The sequence below is a fragment of the Papilio xuthus genome, unplaced genomic scaffold (assembly GCF_000836235.2).
Source record: "Papilio xuthus unplaced genomic scaffold, Pxut_1.1 DF827135.1, whole genome shotgun sequence".
In the NCBI taxonomy this organism is placed as follows: Eukaryota; Metazoa; Arthropoda; class Insecta; order Lepidoptera; family Papilionidae; genus Papilio; species Papilio xuthus.
Genome location: NW_013531514.1, coordinates 140,196 through 156,956, shown reverse-complemented (window position 1 = coordinate 156,956; position 16,761 = coordinate 140,196). Strand labels below are relative to the sequence as shown.

The window sequence follows — 16,761 nt, the reverse complement described above, 5'->3', positions numbered from 1 at the left end:
GCTCGTGTTTGGGCATTGCCAAGATTAATGCGCGCCATCTCCCACGCGGCGAATTATCATTGCACATCCTCAATTTATGTGCATACATTACTTATTTTTAATGTGTTCATTCATCATTGATTACATTTAAATAAATACAATACAATTATTTGAAAATGCACATTTAAAATACGCACCAAGCACAATTTGTATCTGCTGTAGGGAACAGTATTTCCTATATATGTATAAATCAGTAAAATGACAGTAATTTCCCGCCATTTAGCTCCAGTTGTCAAAGTGACAGTTATAGTGTTTAATTCACGGCTAATTTCTTGTTGTTTAACTTCTCACCCACGCCATAGCCTCCGTTAATTGCTGCTGTCGATAATGTTATTCATAAGTTTGTCAATAAAACGTAGTAATTATGTGTGTAGGATTGAGGAAAACTCGTAAAATAAATGCCGGTGTTCAATCACGAAAGGTTTTAGAAGTAAACAGAATTCGCTATTATTCGGAATATTTAAAGTTACTAATAATTTATAGGAATTTTGATGCTACTGATAAAATTCAACTATTAAAATAATAAAATTCAATTAAATTTATAATACTTAGATAGTAACGTTCGTTTAATTATTCCCAAAAAAGCTCGCTTCTGTTAAGTCATCAATTAACTGTTCTGCAGTTATATAAATAACTTCAGAAATAAATAAAAAAGGTTCTGCAGACGGTATGAGGTCATGCTCACATCGACTGGAGCTATGACGTCACGCATTTGCATCAACATGGCGGACCTGCGCAGGCGCTTCCTTACCAGCACAATACTTCAGGGGAACAATCTGGTGACGATATGTATAGAAAGTTTCATATATTTATGTTATTCTAAAATAACTAAATTTCATATAAAAGCTATATAAAATGAGGAAGAAAATTAAGAACCTTTTTTACTTAAAATTAAAAACTTATTTGTTTATCAAGTATTCACATAAAAATAAAAACGTATTAGATATCACTAGTTTTCGTGCCGTGCGGCATCGAGCATGCTCACTATAGAACCATGAGGTGCCATGAGAGTCTCACTAGGCCTTTATACTATGACGATGACTTATTTACTACCAATTTATTGAGTACTTACATGCTTCAATTATATTATAATATACACTTTATATGAACATAATACAATTATATTTCGTGTTTCTGTTTTAACTTCACTCTAAAACCATAAAATTAAACATATCAAGTTCTAATCTACGTAAATTATAATATATATTTAAAAGATATAAAGGTTCCTCCGGCAATTATGTGACATAATCCAACATAGCTTGATTTTTAACTGATTTAGGTATTTAATAAATAAATTGAATTCAAACATCACTTCAGTCTTAGGTCTCAAAATACACAACCGGAAGGATTTTGTCCAAACACTCGACTCGCATTTGCAATTTAATCCTCTGTTTCCAATAATACTTGTTCTAGACATAAACTGGATTGTATTACTTCATAATATGAAATGTTGGAATACATAGTACAATGTATTTTGTTAATACGTCCTCACTCAGACGAATGTGGTCCTCGGGAACAATAGCAATCGATTTAAAAACAACATTGATTTACAAACAATAACATCGTGCGCTTGACACGGAGCTGGTCGTGGCTGCTTGCTGCAGGTGACAGCGGTAGTGCGTCTTGACGCGTGACGTTACTCGTCAAATGTAATCCAATGCTATAAATCAAAGATAGGTCAAGGTTTATTTTTGAAATATTTATTAAAACCTAATCATCAAGCATTACCAACATCTGCAAATTAGATAATAGTAAGTACGCTGAACTACGAAGGAACGAAGCTTTTTTGTATTTTAAATAAAAATCGCAAGCATATTTAGCGAGACGAGTTCGTTAATCGTAGCTTTCTAACGTAACGTTGGTTGGGTTGAGGGCAACGAAGCCTCCGGCTGAGGGATGGGAGGGCAGCCGGCAGCAGGCAGCGAGGCGGAGGCACCCCGCTGGACCTGCGCCGGCGCAGCCTAGCGCGCAGTGATCGCTCGGTTGCCGAACGTACCACACGTACAAATCGCTCATAGCTACGAACGCAAATAAAAACAAAAAATTAACAAACCGACCTCAAGTGACCGTTTAGTGCGCCGAGCGGCCGACACGAACGAACCGACTTCGCGAAGACCTAACGCTTCAAAATTAACCACTAACACACGATTGAGCTTCTATTATTTAAATATTTAACTAAATAAAGGTGTAATTGATAAGATAGTGTAAAGTTTTTAAATGTTAACGGCCGGTCTCGGGTAGAAGACGTCGCCTCGCTCTCAGGTAAGTTGCAACTTATAACATAACTTAATTAACATACGAATTAGTGATTCATCTCGTTAGGGCGATGCTTTTTAACGAATTTATAATGAGGTCAGTTAAAATACATCGTTAATGATGACTATCAGTGCTGTAAGTTAAGTTTTTAACTTTGTTGTGATTTGAAATAAAACGTATAACAAAGGTTTAATCAAAGCAACAATATTTTGTTTTGATGTTTGTTCTACAATCAGTCTATTCTATAATAATTAGTGTATACTGTATGTAGATGACATACATAGACAAACAGTAGATTACTTCGTAGTTTGTACAAACTGTTGATTAAACTAACTCTTTAATTTGTTATGTGACTTTTGTTTGAATCTGATCTTGTTTTGATTCCACTGTCGAATACATGTTGTCATCTGTTTCAAATGGAATGTTTGGAATGTCGATATATTTCTATACAAGTGTTTGGACAGTGGGAAGCCAGTAAAGATCACAAAGGTGATCTGAATGTTTGGGTTATTTTGTATGTCGATGACAGCGCCGGCCGGTGGGTGCAGGAATGTTCCCGGCTTTGTCTCCATTGTATCAAAACAAATATGTGCCGTGAGGTTGTCTGTTTGCTCACCTGTGTTTTGGAACTCTCATGCTCACGTATCTGTAACTCGAGGAATTCTGCATCGTGTTTACATTGGAATCAACACATCGCCTTATCTTCACCTATACATTTTAATTAGGATCCTCATTTGTATTTACATACTTAAGCAGCTAGGATCATTACTGTCTTGTTTGCAGTAACTAAGGGCATTTGATCATTACATTGAGAAGTATACCTACATATGTATCATTTTAAAACAAAACAGACAACAAAAAATCTCAAGGAAAACTTTCGCTAGTGGCTAGGAGGCGCTAGGATCCCGCGGGGTTCTCGAACTAGGCAATGTAATGTCTAGATAGACAGATAAGTGGTCAGGTTTGAATCCCAGACCGACAGGGACTGCGGTCACGACTGGCTCACTCGAGACTCAGTGTTGCACACATGCTTTGCTATATTTAAGTTCGAAATAAGGCAAGTTAACAGATCAGTCATTAAATGCAATAGAATTTAATTAGAACAAACCGTTTTTCCTCACATATCTTATGTATTACTTGTTTTATCAAATTTAAATAAAGAAGCCTCTTAAATTACCCCCTTTCCGTAAATAGGTGTTTCAAAGCTAAAGCTAAAGTTGTCATAGAAACTAATATGGACGTTGTTGTTACAGTGTTCTTGTTAATTTTCAAATCACTGTTCAAAAGAATCTCGTTACGTGTTTAAGGATAATGTTTAATTTGTTATAATGTTTGTTTGTCTGCGTCGTTTCAATTGAATCACTGTTTGAGTGAGTGTCATGCACACAAATACACGCTGATTAATTTTGGTAAATAAAAACATCGGACTTATGTGCTTATGAATAAATCGCACCGGTGTCATTAGGTTAAATATTCGAAACGAATGCCGTTTTGTGATATATTAAAAAAAATCCTTTTAAATTAGAGCATTTTCCTGTATGTTGTATTATACGTTTTTATTATAATAATGTAACTTATTTGATAATCCTTCATGAGTCTTGTGTAGGATTATATCGTAGTAATTTATTCAAAGTATATTCATATTTCCAGTTGCCAAAGCCGTCGTTAATGTCACAGTATCGAGTAAACAAACGACGCCATCATGAAGATAATTGAATAGAGATTAACTTTATATTTTTATGTGTTTATCCAACATTTAATGTGTTGAACATAAACTCATCATAGTTATACATATGTCTATACATATTATATAGTATATAGAATAATACTTGAAGTTTTATATATTAATAAAATGTCATTGAGAATATTATGTGTACAAAAAACTTGTTTTTATACATAAAAATAATGACAATGCTATACTAATTACAAAAAAATGCGCATTCCCAAACTGGAATACCTTGCTACACTTTTTTTGGAGATAAAGAAAAGAGGTTTTATATTTAGTTGGTACATTCGAGACATGTGAAGGATAATTATTGTTCGATAAACCTCGATGACGTCACACGATGTAATTTAACATTTACTACAATTAATTAGTAGTAATTTACCTTGTGCATATCTGCGGCCTCGTCTCTGCCCTCGATGTGCGATGTGTTTGGCTGCTGCCGAATGTTACCTTTGCCCACCATATACATTAAAATAAAACATAGAAAGTCTTTGTTGTAATCAAACTGGTCTCAATAAATGGATAGGTCATTACTTAGAATTGATAGCCGCTGCGTTCCGACCTAAAATGCCTGTTGAAGTTGCTAACAGTTAATTCTATATCCTTTTTTATTAGTTCGTACCCTTAGCACCATTACCATTCGCAACCGTCAGCGTCAAAATGGCGAGAATCGTATAGGCACAAAATACCACGGTTATCGCCTGTCCATTTATAAAGGTCAATGATTAAACTACAGAATGTTTTTTATATAAAAAATTAATAAAGGCATTATGTAATAATGGCTTTATTCAGATTTCAAAAATATTGCATCAGACATGTGCAGGTGTGCGCGCGTTATCGCCGCGGCGCACGCGCGCTGCGCCGGCCGTGTGCTGTATCGACGCATTTCTTCTAATCTTACAACGACGGTATCTCGTTTGCTTTGTCTCCTGTTGTTTGTGCATCCGCATTCATATGTCGGTTACTCGATAAAATTATACAAATAGAAAATTTTCCAATTAATTCTGTCGTATTTGTTTGTATTTAAAATTAATGATTAACACAACCTCCGGAACAGTGAAATGTAAACTGAATTGTTAAAAATGTTTGGTACAGGGATGTAGTGTATTTAATGGTAGGATTAGAATGTAAATAGGGTGTAAGTAGGTGTAAATGTAATTAGAGTGTAAGTAGGAGCAGAATGTTACAGTTAGGGTAAGACTTGAGACATGTATGACCGAATCCGATTATTTTGTATGAGAGAGTGTACCAAAATGAGTCTATTGCCTTCTTAAAATTGGTTCAGGTTTTAAAATTGTTATTCCATACGTTACAAAGGATGGGTCAGGCTGATAAGTTCTCAGTCTTTTCGATCATAAAAATTTCAATGACATATAGTTTCCTCGCAGTCACATTTTGGTGTGACAAAGTATTCTGAGTTCAGTCTTCGTTTATCCACGACATAATTGTAACAACATTTGACACAATTTGCACAGCAAACCAACCAGTTTTCGCAGAAACAAATTTAAATGGTTTAGCGATGTGTCAGATCGTGTGAAGCTTGTCGCCAACAACGTAATAATTTTTGCATTTATCTTTCATCGACAAAACTTTGTTCCTCCAATAACATTTAACACGTAGAGTCATATAACATAGTAATATATGTGTTTTGATATTACCTGATGTGAATTTTAACATGTTGTTTTCGATCATTATTGTTGTCTCTTTTGTTTTCAAAACAATGAGAGTGATGGTAATATTGTGCTAATACTGATGTTACGGAAGAGAAGATTATGTATGTTTTGAACTTAAGACATAAAGTTTGTAACTTGACATAATATTCTGTAAAAACAAATTGTAAATCGAAACCCTTTAAATGCCTATTACACCGAACGAAGACGCTATAATGAAAGTGACAACAGCTAGTCAAACAACCCGTTACATCATTGACGATGTTCGTTTGATTATTTTTTTACGTGTTTTTAATGTGAAAATATACAGATTATGTGTTTTTAATATGCACATCGTGTTATGTAATATTTTATCATAATGTTAACACTTAATTGTTACATTCGACGCGATAATATTTTGTTAATTGTTTTTTAATATCACTGAACTAGTTCTGTTCATTTTTTTATCTAGAATAAAACAAGTATAAGCGATCGATGTAATTTAAATAAAAAAGATTCTAGATTGGTTAAACATTAAATAAAAAAGAATTAGTCAGGATCAACGAAAAGTTAACTAATTACGCGTTTGTTAATGAAATCTATACTTAATTACTTGTGTTATCCGTGGACATGTATTAATGGTATAGAACACTTTCTAAACGCACCAGCGAGTGTCGCCAGAGAACGCCACCGCACGGGACACGGGACGATACAACGCAATCTAATTAGCTGCAACAAGCTCAGACCCAACATCCCACGCTCAATGCACTTGCCCACGATGCTCACCTTTAGAAAGTCACAAAGCGTACAGACTCTAATTAATAATGATAAAACGTCTTCGAAAGTAAATAGGCTTGATAATACACTAATTGCCTCCATCAAAGTCGCTAAGGGGTCTCTTTACACTTAGGGTCTGCCTTAGTGACCACTCAATAGTTATGAGTGCGTCAGTGACATAAAAAGACAATAAAAAGTGATTTTGAAACGCATATTTTATCCAAAAAAATAAAAGTAAGATCTTTATAGAATAAATAAAGATTATTGCTTAAAGTCACATAAAACAACACCAATAAAATAAAATAGAAAAAAAGAAGTGTTAATGTTACACTTTACCGCTGTCATCAGCTGGCTTGTCGTATGTGAGGCGCGCTCCTGACACAGAGACGGAGTGACCTTGTGTCCGCGACACCTCCTCCTCAGCTATCGATCCAACACCCGCTCATGACAAACTAATGACTACATTGCGCGCGCGCGTGCACTGCGCAGATCAAAACCACCCACGTGCTTCCAGTGTAGCTAGCAGTTATTAGAACCCTCTCACATTGACGGCAGAAATCGCGCGTTTACTATAGAATCTTCTGTCTTAAAATTTTCATGTAATATGAATCAATAGCGGCTTCGCTTAGATAAGTAATCTATTATAGTCTTGGTTACTCATTTAAAGAGCTTTCCACTTGGTCAATATTTTCAAAATCGATCCTAAAATTTTGGTTCTAAACAAAAGGAAGTGATGGGATCCAATCTTGTTCTGAATAAGAGACTAAATATTATATAGATCTTTTAGAGATTGGTGTTCTTAAATTTAACGTTATTGCTAGATATGTTATCTCTTTAGTTCCTACATAAAATCGTACGGAATGTAAACGCAGCATAAAATGTGTACAGGTTCTAATAATATCAAATCGGGCGATGACGCGACGATCCTAGAGACCTCAATCACTTGCTTTGTTTACGATCTTCAAGAGGATATGGTGCTTTAAACACGCGGCCTTGAATCCTGCACAAAATTACATTTATCTAAAGCAACTACACTGATTCTTCCTTGTTAAATCTGTTTACTTTAGTGTTAAGAATAATTTGAAATAGTTTAACAAATTATGTTGGCATATGTCATAGTTATTTTTGTAACAAAGAAACATATCACCATTATAATAAATTTCATTAATGAAGTCCTTTATCCAATTATTAATTTAATATCATTAAGCAATAAAAGACAGCGACACTTTATTCTATAGGTTTTCTAAAGTAACATTTTCAAATTACAAATTCGCACATTCTATAAACATACTATGTCCCTCCCACTGTCACCACAACTTGCTTGCTCTTGATTTAATAATTAATACCATATTGATAATTGTGATTTAGCATAACTTAACTCAGGTTCATTGTCCGGGGACGTCCAAATTTGGCAGAGCACTGTGTAACCAGTCCGTGGACGTGACTTCGCTTTATAAACCACGATTGTCATACATTTAAACATATTAACTTAAACTATCAGTAGGTAGTGATAAATGATTGTTTTGAAAATATTTTTATTTCGGGAAAATGTACAGAAATAAACATTAGGCCCTAAACTAGCAAAGCGTTGCGCTACAGTTGGCTGTTAACAGTTTTTTTCCGCGGCATGACGTATTAAATTAGTACTTAATATTGAGTTTTGATATTTTACAGTTATACTTATAGACATTACATTTAAATAATATTAAACATTAGCATAGTGATGTTTTTAAGTTTGTGTGAATTAGGAAGTTAAATGGCTAAACAATTTTATTTTATAGTATATCGGTTCAGATTGCCAGACTATGCCAGTCATGTGTGACAACTGATTTAAAAGATTATGACATACTGGTTGTTAATAGAGCAATTAATTAAAAGTTTAGCAATCTGTACATTTATTAAGAGTTTTACGAGTATCAGTTATAAAATAATCATAATATTTATTGTATTGAGTAAGAGTGAATAAAATCATTTGCCAATAATGGACTCGTAAAGTTTAACTTGTGTTTCTCAATCTTTATACTAAGTTAAGGGATAATTTGTCTGTACAAATAAATCATTAAATGTCAGATGAAACATACTGTTTTGGTGGGAGACTAATTAGTATTTCAAAGTATTTGAATACTATATATAATATAATACGTATAAATATATTTGTCAATGTTTGTAAATGATGAATTGTTGCCACTAATACATTCCGAGAATTAAGTCTGTGATTGGTGTTGGTGTCGCATCGTGCGCACGTCACCGGCACGACACGACACGACGCGACGGCTCAGTGAGTCACAGCCGCGGTATGCCAGCCCGCGGCCGCCGGTTCCAACACACAACTGAAACAAACACCACAGCCAATTCCTCACGATTAAGTGTTGCAATGTGGAATGTGTGGTAATGTACCATCCCTCTTCACATTGATTTGACAATAAGATCCTGTTTCATTTCCAGTCCATTTCTTATTACCAATTGTGTTGCCGCAACTGTTATAGACAAATCAATAGACTAGACTCTCGCTTATTGCAAATGGGACTTGTATCGGATCAGTAGTTTTTAAACTTATTGGTAATAAACAATGAATATTTAATATCTTTTCTTTTTATAATATTAATCAAAGATGTAGATATTAATATGATCGCGGCCGGAAACTTGCACTGGTTAGTATATACATGTGTTGAGTGTCAGATTCATTGTGTCGCTCACATTTGCAGGAAGTTTTGATGTGAGCATTCCGGTCCGGATACTTGTCTAGAGAAAGTAACACAATAATCAGTACTGTACTCTTCACTTTAATAGTTATCAACGATAACCTCTTCAGAATCTTCTGATGGGTATATAGTTTCGTTTTCCGTCTATCTGAAATAATTAAAAAAATTATAATAAGTGCACAAATCGAACCTAGAGCACACGTATATCCGGTGCGATGGTGCGTCTCTAGGCGGTGTGGGACAGATGCCGGTGGGCGGGTGTCGGGTCCGCTGCCCACGCGCACTCGGCCAGCCGCTCAGCCGGTACACTCCTCAGTGTCACTCCTCACTCCTTGCGCCTCACGTCTCAAGCCTAAACATCTCCTCCTGTGTGATATCCTATCTTACTTCTGGTGTTGTTTTGGTGAGTGTAATGACATGAATATTATATCTATTGTTTTTGTCTTCATGATTTCTGAGATTGCTTATATTATGTTGGAACTTTATGTTAGGTTTTTCCCACCGAAAGTTTTCAGTACTGAAACACCTGTGAGAAATATATTTTTAAAGAGAGAAACATTACATGGACTTGATTGAGTTGTTTTATACAAAATATCAGTAAGGATTTAATTAAGAATATGTCACAGATTCATTCATAAGAACTTTTATAAAGCCTTTATTGATATACTTTTCTCGTATTCTGTCCAAGAAGACCATCAAGTTGACTTTCCTCGAATCATTTTTAGAAGTATTTGTATGATTGAAAGAGATTTACGTTTAATAAATTGACTATAACATTGTTGTGCAATGTAACAGTGACACATCGAATGAAATTTAAATCTTTGAGAACATAGGTGTTAAAGTTGAGCAACGTGTCGTGCAATGAAGCAAACAGTACCTTGCGGTCAGTACTAAGTATAGCATGACCTATGTATAAAGCTACAAGACAATACGTATTTTACAGTTCATTAATTTCCTCTTGTATAATTTATGTTACGTCTTTTTGTTCCGCTCATCTCAGGACGTAAGTGATGTGATCAGGTTTCCATATTCAGTCGTGTGAACTCGCCGACAACTGAATATGTATGTTTACTGTTTATATGTGTAGCTGTGTATGTGTGTGTGTGTGTATGTGTGTGTGTGTGTGTGTGATTGTGCTAAATATTATAATAATATGGACACAATGTTCTTCAATTTACACATTAAACTATTTATTTCCGAACCAAAACGACATTTCTAATCTTTAACTATCAATCTTTTACACCTTTATTTTTCCTTTTATAGAAATTTTTTACGTAACTAGTTTGTCACAGTAAAAATATTATTCCAAATATTTGCATAGTGACACCCGAATTTACCTGTATTACTATTATAGAAGCGAAACTGGAAATCATTGCGATATATTTGTAAAGCAAATAAAGTCGATTAGTTTTGATAAGGCCATCCTTGTTAACGAGACGCATTATTGGCGCGGCTGATGTCACCGCACGAAATAAAATCGCGACCGCGAAATTTGCAAGCCTGTCAGTGCCGAGCGCCGCGCGACGTGCGCCCTCTCTCATTACACCCAGCCGCGGGTTCGATTTCAATAGAGTTCCTTCTGATAGTTCGCTAGTCTTCTGACGCTTACAGAATCAAAGAAGTGTGTCAGTATCCTAAGTGACCATCAAATAATTGAATCTAGGGCAAATAGTACAACAGATGCATATGGTTGTGAGTGTGAGACGAGCGCAACCTTCACAACCACGTGCTCACCTCGTTAGCTGCACTTAGCTCCTCACACGACAATCACATTTTGTTCGCACACAAACTATTAAGTCATTTGTAACAATAAATAAAAATATACTCAGCCAGGAAGAATATAAAAAGTGTATTCAAATGCTAAAGTGAAGTAAGAACGCGTTGCATCTTTTTAGCAATCTAGTCAGACAACAATCATTCACGAAAAGTATATCTACTATCCTATTGTAATCCGCACAAACTTAATAAAGATAAATACAATTCTTGACAACACGCCTAGTTAAATAATATTAATTAAATATGTTTAGTAAAGTTGTATGTTAATGAAATATGTATAAAAATTGTAGTATCGAATTTGACACATCATCATTAAATAAAAACACTCGTATTTTTTAAATATTTATTAAGACTTGACAAGAGTTCGAAGAACATACAATCAGCGCTGTTCTTCATAAGGGAAACTAGGTCACAATAACTGTCTTAACGACGGTTCCTGAGACCAAAATTCCAGTTTAAATCATATTGTTTTATCTGTTTGATCAAATATAATGACAGGGATGACGATATGTTTTATAAAAGGATTGCAGTCTCAGAAACTAACGGTTAGTAATTGCTCTTATAAATATTTCTCGTAATTTAGCATTTGCTGTTTTGTATAACTGTGCGTTTCCAATGTTCGTGTTCGACTGACACTTGTATACATATAGTTGTCTCTGTTGTTGTCAAAGATAATGTAAGGGACGACAATATGTATTTATACAATTGTCACAAATCATGCCGGGGGTGTAGACACGTCTAGTTCATTACAGTCATCTATTCGTCTTCATTGTCGTTGATTGCTATCAAGTAATGGGATTTAAAGTGAGATAGCAAGGCAAAGGTCGCGGCCGCTGCTGGCTGTCGGCTGTTGGCTGTCGGCTGTCGGCCATGTTGATGTCAATCTGTCACAAACTATTTGTTAAACAATGGTGGATTATTCGAAATATTGTTTAATTTGCTACAATTAACATTTGCATGAAACTAAATTGGTTATGATTTAATTTTCTTTTCACTTTTAATGAAAGATTCAATTCTGTATTTAAAATTGAGCTTTTATGAGAAGGCTTACGCAATCATAAACAAATTAACATTGTTTTTGACGAATAGCAATACTTAGTCTAAACAGAAGTTAATGTCAATGTCAGCACATTGTTTGGCTGATGTGTGTATGTGTGTAGGAAGTCAGTCGACCTTGTGCCTTGAGATATGAGGAGATGAAGACTACATGATGATTAGTATATGATAGTTTACATTAGCACCTGTTATTGTAACTCGGAGAGTAAGTTAATGGTAGCTTAGTCTACGTGATATGTTACTTGTTATGTCTCTACTTATGTATTCACATTAAACAATGAATAAAGTTTTATTTAACATAAAATAGATTTTAAATCTTACTTGTTGTTATGTAAACTTAAGAAATTAACTAAATTAAGTCATAGTTAATTTGAACGCGCTATTTTTAATTATCATTTAGTTGTTTATCTATCTGTAGATATATATAGTTTCGAGGGTGATTGATTGACTTTCGGACACCAATATGTTCCCTGCCTTAAGAAATAAGGATACAAAAGAGTGTTAGTTAATAAGACAAAGTCTTTTGTTATTCCGATGACTTTCGTAGTAGCACCAGTTGCAGTATTACAGTATTGCAAATATTTGAAGATCATAAAAGTTGTCCTTGCGGAGGCTGCAATGTCGGCAAACAAATATAATTGATGTCTGTTCTAATCTTTCTCTCCCACGCGTGTCAAATCTTACAACTCGTCTGTGTAATCGTCAGTATTACCAAATTAAGTATTTGATATTTAAATTGTGATTAACAGCTGCTCAGTTACGACTCGTACATGTCTAGCCCCTAAGGGCACATTTCTTAAACTAAAAGTACACTTAGTGATTATTAAAAGTACCGATGTAAATAAGGTATTCGATTCTTACACATATCGAGCCAACTGTGCAACTTTTGATCAAACATTTGGCACAAACACAATAGAGGCGATGCGTCAGTACCTTAGCTTTAGGTACAAAGTTGGTGGGCACACGGCGCGCCGTACGGAACCAGTTCTGGCAGGAACATACAACTATGCGTTATATTGTTGCAGTGTTACGTTGGCCATTCGCGGCCGCCAAGTCGGGACAAAGAAAAGGTTAAGGATACAAGGTGAACCAGCGTAAAGGATAAGTTAAACTTTTACGTGTTATTTTGGAAAGTATTGTTATTTTAAAAACATTGATTTTTTAACACATGACTTAGATAAATACGAGTCGAAATATCCAAAGTTTAGTTCGTAGTTGTATGACTTATCCTGAAAAATAATTTCTATCATGGCCATATTAGTGGGAAGGGTACCGAGGCTCCGCGGGCCGCGTTACATCAGGGTTCTCGGGATTGTAATCGCAACACAGAACTAAACAATATAATATAGTAAGCAGCTATTCTTTGAACTGATTCGAGTTGTTGAACTTATCTCAGTTTTGCATACTTAACATATTAATATGACCAATCTACGTTTTAGCTCGTTGACTTTAATATTTTTATAGTTCTTTTTGATAGACAATTGTTTTGTGTTTTAAAGTAAAACAAAATAAACAATTGTAAAAGCGGAGGCGACGAATGTTATAGAAGGACTTGCCGTGTCGGCGAGCTCGGTGGCGCGGCGGCGGCTTGCGGTGGGCGGCCGAAGTCGTTTTATAGGTCCTAGAGCAACTCCAAGTTATTACCTGGCTGAGGTAATGCCTGAGATCACTTGCTAATACCATAATCCACGCTCACGTCATCCGACTCGCCGCGCCGTAAATATACCTTAATAAAATCAAATCGTTCACAGACTAATGGACGTTTCACTTTGTTTTGTTTTGATTTCCTTTACTTTGACTTTTAAGCTATATTTATTGTATAATATCATCATACCAAGTACTTAATTAATTAATGTGGAACAAAACACGTTACTTATTTTATTGTACACAAATAACCAAAGTCAAATTATTGAATAAATAATAATTCAATCAGCAAACTGTTGGCCGTCGAGTTGAAAGTTGAGTAAACACAATAGATGGCTGATAACTTTGTTAATATCGTAAATACTAGTATTGTGCTGCGAGTCTTTATTATACATACCTACATATGTATGTTGCTGTTATATAGGACAGCTTTCAATATCTGCTGGAGGCTTCGTTAGATGTTCTTTAGTATTCAATGGAGATGTGCGCGGAAACATTCGGGGCGCGGGCGCGGTATAACTGACAACGGCGCGGATATGGTGTTTGAATTCACATTTCTATGGCGAATGAGAAAGTAGGTGGAGTAGTGAACTAGAACGGTAAATATCCTTCAAACAGATCCTTTTACTAATGTTCTTTGACAAAGATACTATTTATGACTATTCACATTTTTGGCATTCCATTTTATCATACCAATAATTAGCTGTTGTAAAATTTTACAATAATTACTTTATTATTTTATATCTCTATACTAAGTTAACTAAAAGAAAAAGTTGGTGTAAAAGTGCACTCTTGAACAACATCGAAAGAAAGAATAAATAAGCAAGAGTAACCGTGAAGGTAACACATAAACATCCCAAATTTTAAACTACGTTAAGGCGTAAGCGTTGCTGTATCGGCCAGCTCAGGCCGATTCACTATAGGTCGCACATTTGCATATCGTTACGCTTCTTATATCATTATCTTCGCATACCTGTTTCATGCATCCATAGATCATCTTACGCAGACTCGTTAAATAAATATTACTTTCCCGATGAGTTACAAGAGACATACAAGTTTTACAGAGAGGGCAGGCGTCATCTTGATGTCACGATCAAAGAAAAATAACAGAGCTTGGGAAAAGGCATTCTAATTAAAGATTAACTTTATTATTTGTTATTTACATTACGTCAAAATTACAGTTTAGAAATGCTTATCTAATGGAAGTTGTTATTAAATTATGTTTCGTACAATGTAATACGAAAGCAATGCAAGAGACTTTATACAGTGTGTGTGTAAAGGCACAGTTACTTTAACAATAATATTTTTAAACGAATGCATAAATAAATCAATAAAGCGTTGACCAATACGATTAAGTTTCAACAGAATAAAATTTTGTGTAATATTTGGTTAAATAAATTTGTGGTCCCTTTTATATTTATCGCTGAGGGAAAGCTTATAAAATTTACGGTCTTGTAATACATATTTCTGATACACAGAGAACGTCGCTATAAGCACATCAATATACATTAAGGGCTTTAAAGTAGGTTTATATCCGATCTTGTATACTTTGCCTTATATTTCTTAAAGTTAAATAATAAATGTATCGTGCTACAATACTACTAAGCATTTTGTACATTATCGTGAAAGAAAAAATCCATAATTTTTGTCAAATGTTCGACCTCTGAGAGTCTCTTGCACTGTAAGTAAACGCACACATGGTCTATAAGACGTATCTCCTCTATGAGACGTAGTCAAACCGTGTTGAGGGGCGCGGCGCACGGTTCAAGGGCCGCCGCGTGCCCTCACACAGCCTGACCGCTGCAACACTGCCATTGTACTCGTAACACTTCTTGTGAACACTTTCGTTCTCATCACTTTTCTAGTAATAACTTAGTCATTAACCTCTTCAAATACGCATTTTTAAATGATACTTTACTTAATTTTTCTCAAAAGCGCAGCAATTGACCGCTACGTTTTAAAAAGGATACAATTTCGAATTCAGCGTTGTATTGAAATTAATTTGCAATAATTATTTACTTTTTAATGATGGCTAACGCTTAAATGCAAGCTTACTTCTGCTTTATTTTATGACTTGAAGATAATAAATATAATTATAATTACTTAGTTCGTTGATCAATTTTCTGGTAAATCTTTTCCCAAGACTATGCCAAGTAATTGGGTGTATGGATCTACACGTTAGAATATTTAGTTAGACGTGTGCGCGTGCGCAATCTGTTCCTTAATTATTTCCATTTTAAATCCCATTCGTGGTGATCACTTACAGCGCGCAATGAAGACATATGCCATCGTTTATTAACCATTCATCAAAGATGTCCTCCCACTGCACTCAGCAGAGTAGCAACACACCACGTAACATTTGGTGAAGTTACAATGACGATCTATTTACCCGTGTCTTTACACTTGCACTTTTTTATCAGTTTTAAAGTATTATTCAATTTTAATTGATTTAAAAAAAAATAAAAAAATCAAACAGTTATTTCGTGTGGTTACATCAGACCATAAATATTGCTTTTATCATAAGTGTTGTTTAGGTTGGTATCGTCGAATCCTTTTAGTTAGGCAACGGTTAACTGCTGTCGTAGTTCACTACACGAGGTAGGAATGTGTCTGCGTCACATCACACAATTATCCCCGCCCTTGTGTTGTGTTCATGAATGTGTCTCATTAGTCGTAGAAGCATAACTTTCATTTGACAAAAGTAAAAAACCCGACTGACAGCCTCTAGATGAAACAGCGCCATCTATTGGCTGCATTTAAAACAGACATTTACATGTTTTAATTTAAACTTAATTATAACTAACGTTTATAAGTAACACTTTCTTATATTATGATATATATATATATATATATATATATATATATATACTTGAAATCGAAGATTCAGCAATCTAATAAAGAGTTATTGACGAGCTAGTATCCAACTCGTTTACTAATTTAGATTTTTATTTCTTACGTCTACTGCATGTGTTTTCTTCCGATGTAATATACAATACAATACAATATGAGAATCCGAAAAGAAGAAGGGGGAATTGACATACAATAAAAAACTTTACATACACAAATGATCCTCCTGTCAGTCAGACAAAAATCATTATATTCTTGTCCGTCAGGTAAAAACAGTTGAACTATGTAA

At 34.8% G+C, this 16,761-nt stretch overlaps 1 protein-coding gene across 6 annotated transcripts in view; it reads left to right on the top strand.

Moving 5' to 3' along the window:
- The first annotated feature begins 2,005 nt into the window (after positions 1 to 2,005).
- The window catches only part of LOC106119626 (microtubule-associated protein futsch), a 46,441-nt gene continuing 31,685 nt past the window's right edge, over positions 2,006 to 16,761 (top strand). For 5 of the 6 annotated variants that reach the window (XM_013314677.1, XM_013314675.1, XM_013314680.1 and 2 more), the window contains exon 1: positions 2,006 to 2,301. The gene's annotated coding sequence lies outside the window, so the exon portion shown is untranslated. Of the gene's footprint in view, positions 2,302 to 9,498; positions 9,553 to 16,761 lie in introns of those variants that run through there. The other variant, XM_013314676.1, reaches the window with a different exon arrangement.